Source organism: Coffea eugenioides, chromosome 5 (genome assembly GCF_003713205.1).
Source record: "Coffea eugenioides isolate CCC68of chromosome 5, Ceug_1.0, whole genome shotgun sequence".
NCBI classification, from domain to species: domain Eukaryota; kingdom Viridiplantae; phylum Streptophyta; class Magnoliopsida; order Gentianales; family Rubiaceae; genus Coffea; species Coffea eugenioides.
In genome coordinates this window covers 2690259-2702014 of record NC_040039.1, presented here as the reverse complement: position 1 = coordinate 2702014, position 11756 = coordinate 2690259, and positions in this window count along the sequence as shown.

Here is an 11756-nt window from a genome sequence, read left to right as displayed (position 1 = left end):
TATATAGAGCATGATTGGATGATGAATTTTGAATACGTGAAGAATTTAGCAATTTGTATAAAATTTTAGGAGTTGAAATTGCATATGTGCATAGTATATTATCTATGTTTTGACTTTGCTCCTAATGGTTATGATATGGTTATCCTATAAATATCTAGAGGAGGATGTATGCATTATAATTGAAAAGCAAGGTATTGAAGGTGAAAGGACAAAATGTATGAAGTGTTTCATTGTATTTTGAGAAATTTCTTGTCAATTTTCTATGGGTACATTACCAAGACAAAGGCGTAGAGTTACGGATCACTGTTTTATGTTTATTAATGCCTTTGTTATTACCTTTCCATTTCTTGAACCATAGTAGTTTGTTTATCATTTTCACTTCTTAAGTTTCTATTACTAATGGTTACAAATAGAACTCATGAAGTTTTCTTTTGTAAAATTGTGGCAAATGGATCATAAACTTCATGATGGATTGTGGAACTTCATAGTTGCGTACTTCAATCACATCAATAGGAGAATATTCCTTTTTTATCTTAGTTTTCCTTTTTACACATTGAGAACAATGTGTATTTTAAATGTGAGAGAGAGAAGTGAGATTACCTGCATTATATGTGATTGATTTTTTGGTTGAAAATATTGGACTTGTGCTTGGAAATGTTATTGTGCTTAGAAATTTTTCAAAATTGGGTTTGTTGGCAAAGAGTTTCATCCATTTATAAGGGAAAATTTCGCTAAAATTTTTTCAAAATCTTGTCCAAAATTACAAAATTGCCCTAAAATGTTTCAAATTTTTTCAATTTTATCCTAGAGCAACAAGTTTCATACCATTAGTAATTCAAATTCTTTCTACTTTTAAGATAAATATATGTGACTTGAAACCTTCATTTCTCATTTGACTTGGAAATTTCTATTATGCGATTAGGATTTTTACCTATTTAGGAAATTTTATCTTAAAAAGTGGAGAAATTATGCCTAAATTTTGCATGTTTGATGAAATTTCTTCTCTTTACTTAATCTTACATAGTTAAGTGATAAATGTGGTCAATAATTATAGTACTCTTCTCATGATTATTCTTTTGTGAGAATAATGATTATCTTTATCTATCAAAAAAAAAAGAGAAAAGAAGGGAAAAAAGAGAATAAACGTTGTTCTACTCCAATGATTCTTATACTTAGTAATCGAGAGTTTTCATCTAAAAATATAGACTTTCGCATAAAACGGTACTTAAATTAAAAGTATATAAAGCAACTTGAAAATATGAAGTGTTGAGTAACCGGTGATCTTTATCTAAAATGTCGATCTTCGCATCAAAAGGTACTTTCACAACTTGAGTAAACATTAAGATATATTATATGAATAAATCCCCCTTAAGTTTGAAAAAATAAATGATCATGGGTTTAGAAAGCATTTTTATTGACCATAGGGATTACTTGCTTGTAAAATTGGGAAAGATGAGGAATTGAATTGAATTAGTTACAATTGTGGCATAATTGGCTCTGCTTTACTTGATATTATGAGTACTTGAGATTAATTGAATGATTACATAATGGTTATTTATGCTGTTTTGAGAAAATAAATTTGAATTGTTCACATATGTTTAATTTCAAATTTTTGGCTCATTGTTGGTCTGTAATTCTTAATTGCTAGAGGACAAGCAATAGTTCAAGTATTGGAAAATTTGATAAGTTTGTATTTTAAGCAATTTAAGTGTGTTTTATTATTTAGTTTTGGTATGTTTTATTCACTTTTATAGCTAATTAACTAGGTTTCTAGTGAAGTTTACATTTTACAATTCAAAGTGAGAAATACTGCATTTCTATGGGTTAAAGTAGTGAAAACTTCATATTTTTGCAGGTTTCAATGATTCAATCATCAAATGGAATAAATTGAGAAGATAATTGGATGATTGTTGATGATTTGAAATGATTTAAAGAGAATATGAAGCGCCAACTACTCAAAAGAGGAAATGCAACTTAGTATAAAAGAAGGGGATTTTGATAGCTTTGACACTTGTTGGCATTTTGACTATATCTTGAATTACAAGTATCGGATTGAGGTAATTCTTGAGCCATTTTGAAGCTGACACATAACTTTACGTTTCTTATGAAGATATCAAAATCCATTTCATGAGTTTCTTAGTCAAAATGTCAAAATACATTCGGCCATTTCTTTTGTCAAAAGCTGAAATAGGGGAATGACTAGTCAAAGGTATTTTGGTCATTTATCAGTTTACAGAGCTCCAAATCATATAATTATTAAAGCCTTGGAAAGCTAACTCAAAGGGTTACAATTTCATGTTTTACAAACGAGCTATTTCAGCCACTATCATCTAGAAAATATCAGTGGAAGTTGGACCAAAAACATAGCAAAATTGAAGACCGACCAGAAAGGAGAAAACCTGCAAAAGAGGCAAAACGTGGGGTAAACACTACTCCATTAATGTGCTTTTACTTAGAAACTATCTCCAAACTTTATGACTGCAGTTTAAAGAATTGACCTCCACCAAATTTCATCATTTGCTCTAATTTTTTTTACCCATAATATGTTCAATAATCCACCGCCCTCCCTCTCCCCAAAAACTAAAACAATCCTGGATCCATCTATAACATGATCCGTTGTATTAGTAAATAACTTGATTGAGTATGTTTTGATACGCAATCTTTTGTCAAGTATGTATAACAAGCTATTCGAGTAAAAGTTTCTCAATTTCATGTTTTCCACTTTTATTTGTACAACTTTTTGTACGTTAAATATGTTATAGCAAATGATAATGCATGCATTGTAGTTGCTAAAAATACATGTACCTGTAAAACCCACAAGATCCTGCAAGGGCAGCATGTGTTGCTTGGTAAGCCAAGTGTCACATACTCCACATTATGTATTAGTTTTGAGTCCTTTGACATATGAAGAAAAGGATGACTTAGCATCAAAGAATACTAAGTTTGAGTCAGGATGGGCATCATTGTCAAGAAGATGCAACTTGAGAGGTAAATTGATGATACAGTTTCCTAGTGATAATTTTTATAGAGATATCATTAGAGAATACATTCCTGCTCGTAGCTTTCTTTTTATCTTTTCTTAAAAAAAAAATTTGTGGGTAGAAGCAACTCTAATAAATAAGAGACCGGTTTCGATCTTGGGACCTATGGGTTATGGGCCAACCACGCTTTTGCTACGCCACTCTGATCCTGGGACCTGTGGGTTATGGGCCAACCACACTTCTACTGCGCTACTATGATCCTGGGACCTGTGGGTTATGGGCCAACCACGCTTCTGTTGTGCCACTCTGATTGTTGTTTCAATGTATAGTTATTAATAAATATAACTGAAATTAAATTTGCAGTGGAATTCTATGTCCATGTCATGCAGCCTTTTGTTATTGAGTTTGTAACTTAAAAGCACACTGTCTAGCATTTTCTAGCAATAGCAATGACAGGATGTCCTTAAACCTATGTCATGTCTAAGTTCCAACTTGTAAGAGACAGTAATTTATACCGACTCTGCAATTACCCGGGACAATTGCACAGTGCAATATAGACAATATGATAATAAATGTATATACTAAAATGATAAATATAGACACTAATACAATAAGTCAAAAACATATCAAATTTTCCCTCCCCTTAAAATTTGTTTTATTTCTATATTATTGTATTAGTTTCTACCTTTGTTGTTTTAATATCTACATTTATTGAATTAGTATTTATATTGCAAGGTACAATTATTATTAATAATTGTAGAAGCCACTAATCCCAATTGTAGCAGTGTTAGACTACTAGTTGCCACTGCTACAATTTCTAGTGTCATATCGATTATGTTTCTTTCAAGCGGAACAAATCCTCAACCCCCTTAAAAAGCCTCCTTACCAGGTCTCACCCTAAAAATTTGACATCTATAACGGCTCAACGTGATCTTACTAACCCAATCCTACCCAGAAACCTATGTAGCTATTCCCTCTTGTCGAATGTTACCTTCCCTCTTGTCAGATGTTACCAAACCCAATCAGTGTATTTCAATACAATACAGTAGCAAACAACTTTGTCAATTAGATTAACAACTTAAATTTAGCTGTCAAAAAGATTGCAAATTATAAAAATGACAACTTACCAAGGATATAAATCAATTGAATTGACCTAAAATGGCAATATATAGGAATCTTAAGAAAAAAATTCAAATGAAAAAATTGCTCTTGTAACACTAGAATAAATAAGTGGCAAAAGGATATCAATTTGATTATATTATCCATTGATGTTTACAAACTACTAAAATGACAAAAACATTCTATATATTTTATAAATTCCATAGACATGAAAATGGGCACATAAATAAAATAAGAGTATGTGATTGTTTTAAATTTTTCATAATACCTCGAAATTGGTCATGCTACTTGTTATCCTTCTTTGGAGATTCTTTAACAAACTACAATACATTAGTGAAATAAAAAAAAATTTTAGGGTTAGTAGAAGTTTGCTGCTACGTGAAGTATTGTAATGATGATGTAATTGGTTGTGACGCAAGTTGTGTTCAGAAAGAATAGCGTCATATTAAGAAGAAATAGCTAAATATGTTTCTGGGTAGAATTGGGTTAATGAGATCACATGAGTTGCTATAGATGTCAAATTTTTATGGTAGAAACTAGTAAGGAGGCTTCTTAAGGGGGCTAAGAATGTATTCTGAAAGATGACAATACCCATGCTAGTGTGGCCGATCAAATTAAAAAATTGAGTAAAAAGGTAATTTCAAAAAAAATTTTAAAACCTGCCGAGGTTAGCGGGTCACAGGTTCAACCGTCCGGATCAAACGGTTCAAAGGGAGTCATCTACAATTCCGATCCAATTGCTAAAACATAAGAGATACAATAATACTTCAAAAATTACAACATATAAACTAACAAATACAGAAAAATTGCTAATAACAGAAAAAATTACTGTTGTGGAGCAAGAAAATCATAGCACAAGAAACATAACTTTCGATAATTCAAACAAACTCAGTTCACAATATCACTATAAAATACTAAATTAAGGTAACATTCAAATTAAACATATAAGCAATAAAGCCACGGATGACAGACTTAAACAACAAACGTAAAATCATAAATCTTTATATATTTTTGCTTGGAATTATGAGATTTTATAATCGTACGAATATCCAAATTATAAGGCTAATGGTCAACTGCTTAAAACCATAGATTATGTTCCATTACAAACAACACCATGAAGCATTAACTAACCCATGGATTAGTGTCCCCCCCCGCCGCTCTCCCCATCACGTTACCAGAGAATAGCCATATCTGGACCTCAAAATCATGTTTTAAATATTTGGTGTTGTAAATGCTTCCCTAATATTGTAAACATCGTCTTTTATTTATCCATTAAATAAATATGAATCCATACTAAGCTCTTCAAAAGGAAACAACAATCTAGGCATATTATTAACCATACGGAGTGTTGGGTGTCAAACCAGCAAAAATAAAATTCCTACTCTTAAGTCACGAATTAAGTCCACTATGGTACTGGAGCAGGGACTTAGGCTGTGCAATGGGTTACTAGCTTCACCCTGGTGCCAGAGTTTGCTTGATCCGATATACCAAAGTGTATTAATTACGTGAAAGACAAAATTCGAATATAGCAGCGAGCAGGGTCGAATCCACAGGGACTTGGGAATTTATTTTGAATGAATGTAACATTAAATAAAAATGGGGGAAGTTGATATGGAACTGTCTAATTTAATTGCTCAAATTAAAAATATAAAGTAAATTGACGGAAGGAAAATCTCTAGTCAAAGGTATAATCTCCACTTATGGTTCGAATCACTGATCACAGATGCAGAGATAAAATCTTTCATTTACAAATAAACTGGTTATGGTTGTCAACAAGCTCTGACAACCTGCCTAACCTTACTGATTCGATAACCACAACAAGCTCTGTAGTTATTGCCCTAGCCAATTAAGCAGTCCTAAACACGCTCTTAGGATTTAACCTATTGACAGCATTAATCATTAGACTGGCCACCAATTATAACCAACAAACACACACGATCGGTTTATTTAGGCTATATCATATATTTCCGCAACAACGACTCAAAAGTTTCTACTACAATTGAATCATATCACTTGCCACATGCACTAAAATTACCCAACAATTACGGATTGAGCACTCTTAGATGGCTGTTAATTACTCACACAATTAAACAGTGATCAAGTATTTAATTGCAAGAAATAATCATATGCATAAGTGAACAGGAAATATATAAACACTTGCAAATTAAAGAACGTAGGGAAATCAATTCGATCTCACAGTTTTGTCGAACCAAAGCTTCGATTTAACCTCTGACTAGATGAAGAAATTAGCCACTCCTCATAGTTGAATTGCAGCCAAAAGTACTGGATTGCAAAGGCATTGCGTTTTTACTAGAAAGCAAGGAATAAAAGATGTTTTTCCCGTTGGGGAATATTGTCGAACACCTGGCGTGTGTCAGAGGCCAGTCCAGAGAAAGGAAACTAGAACTAAACTAAAAAGCTAAACTAGAGGTCCCCCCTTGCTTCTGTACGTCCTCTCCTTAAAAAGCCAAAAGTAAGATGACTAAAAGCTATCTCCGGTGGTCCCCACACATGTGGACAAAGTCTCCAAAATTACTCCTTCTTCCAAGTCTCTCTACGTTGCTTTCTTTTAAGAGCCCAAATGACTTATAGCTTTGTGGTCCCCACCAATCCAAGGCCTAAGGATTGAAGCCCTTAGAAGTCTCCATATTCTCCATAAAGTCCCTCCTTTTTGGTAGTTTTCTGCTTCATTCCTGAAATTAAGTCCCGATACCAAATATGAGTAAATATCAGCAATTAACACAATATTTGTCAGGGATAGAAGGGAAAATTAATAATTAAAATACCAACAATTAACACCCTATCAATTCCCCCCACACCTAAACCATGCTTGTCCTCAAGCATGAGAACAAGAAACAAACACCAATATTTGATAGTGGCTATTGCTCTATCCAACAAATTGCCAAGATACCAAGAAAAATAATATTCAAGCATCAATGGTCAAGTCCAAGAAACATCACTCCGGTTAGCTTCTAAACCACAAATGCCTCTAATTCCAGGTTAACTAATCTAAGAAAAAGGAATGACACACAACAGTTATCAGCAAATGGTCCAACTATTAACCAAAATCTCAACATTAAATCCATAATTCGGCAAGCTGACTTTTATTACACACTAACACAACCTTCACTTTTTTTCACATTTTTTCTACTTTTCTCTCTTTTTTTTTTCTTTCAATAGTAACAAAAGACTTAGTCGCTAGCCATTTGAGCCTTTTGACGCGAACTCCAACATTGGCCAGATGAAGGAGCCCGGTTACTCAGCTTCTATCGCCACGTGACCACGTACTCATAGAAGTTACTACCTTTTGACGCGAGAATCAACACTTTTAGGTGCAGATCCCCGGTTACTCAGTAGTAACTAATAGCGGAGTACAGTCAAGTTTATTCATAGTTAAAAATCACAAAAACTCAATATAACACAAAAACCAAAAGAAAACTTGCATCAGCTAGCCTCATTTTCAAACATGGAGAACTAAAGTTAATAACCGGACCAATTCACACGAAAATGCCAATAATCATTCCCTATGCCTAGGAAAGTTAACCAAAAATTATAAGAGTAAAACAATCATTGATATTCACCAAAGAGATGTTTTTGGATTCAACCACATTAACTTGGTACCCTTTTATTATTAAAACTTGGCAATAGCAGAAATAAAGGCAACAATCCAACATCAAACTTGGCATCACATACGAGCTAATCACTAAAAAGAAGAAAAAGAAAATGAATGAAAGACACTAGCACCATAACTGCTCCCCCCACACCTAAATCCTACATTGTCCTCAATGTGACAAATAAAAAGCAAAAGTGAAGCAAAAGTGAGAGGGAAAGCAACCACACTTCCCTGAAATCGGGGCATAGTGAAGGGCGAGGTGGAAACGGAGGTGCAAAGCCTGTAAGAAACAGAGACTGCGCCAAATCATGTGCCATGCCGGCGACATTGGCATCGACGTTGACCATGCGAGCCTCCAAAGTCTGAACCTGGAAAACTAAGAAGAGAGGAAGAAATGAGCTGAAATCGCGTTTCTGAAGCCTTTGTTGGGACACATAAAACGCGATTGAAAACGCGCCTTCAACTCGCGTTTTATAAGTCGCGTTTCCTTCACAAATCTTGCAGGAATGAAAACGCGATTGAAAACGCGCCTTCAACTCGCGTTTTATAAGTCGCGTTTTGTGCACAAATCTCGCAGGAGTGAAAACGCGATTGAAAACGCGCCTTCAACTCGCGTTTTATAAGTCGCGTTTTGTGCACAAATCTCGCAGGAGTGAAAACGCGATTGAAAACGCGCCTTCAACTCGCGTTTTCTAGTCGCGTTTCACTGTGGCTTTCGGACGATTCTCATTGTGAGCTTCCTGCACGTCATCACGCGGGCACGTCAAAACTGAAGGGCACCTATAAATCGGCAAAAACGAAAACTGAAACCCAAAATTAGTCGAATTCAAGGAGAACACCTCTAAACTACCACACGGAATTGAACAAACAATTAAAATGAACAATTGGGTTGCCTCCCAAAAGCGCCTTTCTTTAAAGTCTTTGGCTAGACAAAATAATGCTTCAATCAGAGAGTTCAGGCACTGCAAGGGTCACCTCCTCAACATTATTAACTTGAAATCCTTCATAAAAAGGTTTGAGACGATGACCATTAACCTTAAAAATCTTGTCAGTGTGAAGACTTTGAATTTCTACTGCACCATGAGGAAACACATTAGTCACAATAAAAGGTCCAATCCAACGAGAACGCAATTTACCAGGAAAAAGTTTAAGTCTAGAGTGAAAAAGAAGTACTTTTTGACCAATACAAAAAATTTTCCTTGAAATTGCTTTATCATGAAATGCTTTTGTCTTCTCCTTATAAATGCAAGAACTCTCATATGCATCATTTCGGATTTCCTCCAACTCTTGCAATTGCAACTTCCTGTGTTCTCCAGATTCATCCATCCGCATATTATAATTTTTAACTGCCCAATATGCCCTATGTTCCAATTCCACAGGTAGATGACAAGGTTTGCCAAAAATTAATCGGTAAGGAGACATACCTATGGGGGTCTTAAAAGCTGTACGGTAAGCCCAAAGTGCATCATCTAAGCGCAAACTCCAATCCTTTCTATTGGGATTCACCGTCTTTTCAAGTATCGACTTGATTTCTTTATTGGAGATTTCTGCTTGACCACTAGTCTGCGGATGATAGGACGTAGAAACCCGGTGAGTGACGCCATATTTCTTCAACAATGCTTCCATTACTCGATTGCAGAAGTGTGTCCCTCGGTCACTGATAATTGCTCTTGGCGTGCCATACCTGACAAAAATATGAGATTTAATAAAATCAACTACAACCTTAGCATTGTCAGTCCTAGTTGCCTTAGCCTCTATCCACTTTGAGACATAATCAACTGCAAGTAATATATACATATTACCAAAAGAGGAAGGAAATGGACCCATAAAATCTATACCCCATATATCGAAAATTTCACAAACCAGTATAGGAGTAAGAGGCATTTGATCTCTATGGCTTAAATTACCTGTCTTTTGACAATTTGCACATGATTTACAAAATAAGTATGCATCACTAAACAAAGTTGGCCAAAATAAACCACACTCTAAAACCTTTCTTGCAGTTCGCTTAGGGCCAAAATGTCCACCACACGCATATGAGTGACAGAAAGATAAAATTGATGGAACCTCTTCTGTAGACACACACCTGCGAATAATTTGATCAGAACAATATTTCCACAAGTATGGTTCGTCCCACACATAATATTTAACATCACTTTTAATTTTTTCCTTTTGAGCTCTAGACAAATCATTAGGTAGCGTTCTAGTAACCAGATAATTCACTAAATCAGCATACCAGGGAGTTGTCTTTTGAACTACAAAAAGATGCTCATCTGGAAAATTATCCTTCAAGGGAGCAGGTCCTTCACTATTGATCAAACGACTGAGATGATCAGCAACCATATTTTCGGCACCCCTTTTGTCTTTAATTTCCAAATTAAATTCTTGCAATAGGAGAATCCACCTTATAAGTCGTGGTTTGGCCTCTTTCTTGTTGAGCAAATATTTCAAAGCTGCATGGTCAGAATAAATAATGACTTTAGTGCCAAGTAAATAAGAACGGAATTTTTCTAAAGCAAAAACAATAGCTAAAAGCTCCTTTTCCGTAGTCGAATAATTGCACTGGGCACCATCCAAGGTCCTCGAGGCATAATAAATGACATAAGAAGCTCTGCCCTCCTTCTGGCCAAGTACTGCACCAACAGCAAAATTGCTGGCATCACACATTATCTCGAAAGGAAGACTCCAGTTTGGTGGTCGAACCACTGGTGCTGAAGTCAATGATCCCTTGAGCGTGTCAAATGCACTCTTGCAATTATCATCAAAATGAAATACCACATCTTTTTGAAGTAATTTGCATAGAGGATGGGATATCTTTGAAAAATCTTTGATGAAACGCCTATAAAAACCTGCATGGCCAAGAAAAGAGCGAACTTCCCGCACACTTGCAGGGTAAGGTAAACATTTGATAATTTCTACCTTAGCCTTATCTACCTCAATTCCTTTTGCAGATACCACATGGCCTAAAATTATGCCTTGGTCCACCATAAAATGGCATTTCTCATAATTTAAAACAAGATTAGTCTCAATGCACCTTTTAAGAATTTTTGTGAGGTTAGTTAAACATTCATCAAAAGAATTACCATAGACAGTAAAATCATCCATAAACACTTCTATGATATTCTCCACATAATCAGAAAATATACTAACCATACACCTTTGGAATGTAGCAGGCGCATTACAAAGACCAAAAGGCATTCGTCTATAGGCAAATGTACCAAAAGGGCAAGTAAATGTGGTTTTCTCTTGATCTTCAGGCGCCACTGGAATTTGTAGAAAACCTGAAAAACCATCAAGACAGCAATAATGAGATTTTCCTGCAACCTTTCCAACATCTGATCAATAAAAGGCAATGGAAAATGATCTTTACGAGTTAATGCATTTAATTTTCTAAAATCGGTACAAACTCTCCACCCATTTTGAACTCGAGTGGGCACTAACTCACCTTTAGGATTTTCAATAACAGTAATTCCTGTCTTTTTAGGAACTACTTGAACAGGACTTACCCACTTACTATCCGAAATGTGATAGATTATACCTGTGTCAAGAAGTTTTAAAACTTCTTTCTTCACTACCTCCATCATTGGTGGGTTCAATCTCCGTTGAGCCTCTCTCGAAGGCTTAGCACCATCTTCTAACAAGATGCGATGCATGCAAGTGGCTGGACTTAATCCTTTTATGTCAGCCACTGTCCATCCTATTGCCTCCTTGTGGTCCTTCAACACCCGAATTAGTTTTTCTTCCTCTAAAGCAGTCAATTTACTGGAAATTATTACTGGGAGTGTATCTCCATCTCCCAAGAATGCATACTTTAAATTATCCGGTAACTGCTTTAATTCCACCTTCGGGGCTTGCACAATAGATGGCAAAAGCTGTGAATGAGACAGAGGTAATTCCAAGTAAGACACATTGGAAAATTCTGGGCAAAGAGAATTCAATTCAAAAATAACTTCCTGCAATTCAAAAGGAAAAACAAACTTCCCTTTTATCTTTTGCAAATTTTCCTGACAGAGACCAGTAGAAATAGCAACCTTCAACGCATC